The sequence below is a fragment of the Nuphar pumila genome, chromosome 14, assembly GCF_984573655.1.
Source record: "Nuphar pumila chromosome 14, dmNupPumi1.hap1.1, whole genome shotgun sequence".
NCBI classification, from domain to species: domain Eukaryota; kingdom Viridiplantae; phylum Streptophyta; class Magnoliopsida; order Nymphaeales; family Nymphaeaceae; genus Nuphar; species Nuphar pumila.
The window spans coordinates 29454344-29456050 of record NC_143262.1 but is presented as its reverse complement, the minus strand read 5'-3'; the positions used below and the strand labels follow the sequence as shown (position 1 = coordinate 29456050).

Below are 1707 nucleotides of genomic sequence, written 5' to 3'. Positions count from 1 at the left end.
AAATATCCACTGGTTGTTCTTGGATCAAAGGCTTTAATGTGGGGGTTATACAACTTAGCCTCTGCAGAACATCCCCATATGTGCATATAAGACAAAGATGGTTTCCTACCTGTCCACAACTCATAAGGAGTTTTAGGCACAAATTTCGTAAGAACCTTATTCAAAATATGTATAGCAATCCTTAAGGGTATGTTTGATGCGCTGTTCTCAACATGATTTGGATGAAAATTATGCTAAGAACGATGATTTTCGACAAATGTTGGATGCGACGGATGACGTTCCGCCCGTCCATCGCGTTCTTATAAGTATGCTATTTTCGTTCCACCCTCTTCCCTGTTACAAAAATAATAGGAATGAAAGGAACAAAAATTTCTCGATGGGCGCACCCGTAAGCTCTTGGTTCTTATCGGATCCTGAGTTCTCCTTCGCCATCTATGCCTCCTCTTCCATCGCCCTACTGCGGGCCGAGCCTGGCGAAGTCAAACCCGATGGCATACGCTGGTGTCCCATTGAACTTGAAGAGCCTGTAGTTCTTCTCCGACGTCGGCCCGGGCTTCAGGTTCTCGTTGAACAGGGCAAACACGTACACCTCCAGCCCCACATTCGGCCGCTTCGGCATCCCCCTTTGCTCCCCCTTCGACGACCACCCCGTCTCCGACACCTTTACCCTCAGATTCCCCTTCCCCTCTGCCTCTAGTGTGACATACACGACGTCGATTTGGGTGAACAACATGTTATCATAGTGAAGCTCGGTGCTGGGGTCCAAGATTCTGGCATTCTCACAGAAAATGACGTAGTCAAGGGAGATGTGCTTCGGGTTCAACATGTAGGCGAAGAACGGGTAGGCATTGATCAGGAACGACGATCCGGTCCGCCCGTGGAACCCTAGTAGAGACTGAACCGCTCTGGCAAGATCTCGCCAGAATCGGCTACTCGACAGCGGGTAGGATGATTCAGAATGACGAGCGAGTGCGTCGTCGTCACCTCCACCTTATCCCCCAACCCTAGGGTTTGCAGAGCGACATAAATGTTCTGCATCATCGGAACGAGGCACCCAGCCAATGACGAGTTGTTTTCGGTGAGCACCTCGTTCCTGATGGTTATGTAACCGATCCAACGACGAGAGGTTGTTCGCCACCTGCCCGTAGTTGATGCCCACCGGCGGTGATGTGCTCGCCAGAAAAATGGCACATGCACGCAGAGAATCAAACCGAGCGGTGTAAAAATCATTAGAATCTCCCATCTCCGGCAAGCATTGCCGAAATTTCTGCTAGCAGTTTTCTATCGCCGACGATGGCCAATGTCGACGATGGCTGACCGTTGACAGCTGCCATCGCCGATACCAGTGTGGTCGGCTGCAACAAGGGGGTTAGCAGGGACAGGGGGTGAAACCCCATTTTCACAGCTTCCACTGCTGCAGTTGTCGGTGGTCAACCTTGAGAAACTGAACGGGTTCCACTGTAGATTGCTACAGTGTAATCCGACCTAGGGGAAGATCATCATCAAACAAGAGACAATTGGAACATATCATTTGAGTATGGTTCAAACAAACGTTAGACTTAGAACAATTGTTACAGAATGAACAAAACCAATGCCCTGTTCTGTTCTTTTTGTTCATTTCGTCCAACCTTGGATAACCCATCAAACATACCCTAAGGCTTCACCCCACAACTTCATGGGAAGTGTTGAATAATTCAACATGACCTT

At 49.0% G+C, this 1707-nt stretch overlaps 1 pseudogene; it reads right to left on the bottom strand.

Annotated features, from left to right (window-relative positions):
- Window positions 1-454: 454 nt before the first annotated feature.
- LOC149816707 (glucan endo-1,3-beta-glucosidase 11 pseudogene) lies at window positions 455-1230 on the bottom strand (annotated as a pseudogene).
- Window positions 1231-1707: the final 477 nt, after the last annotated feature.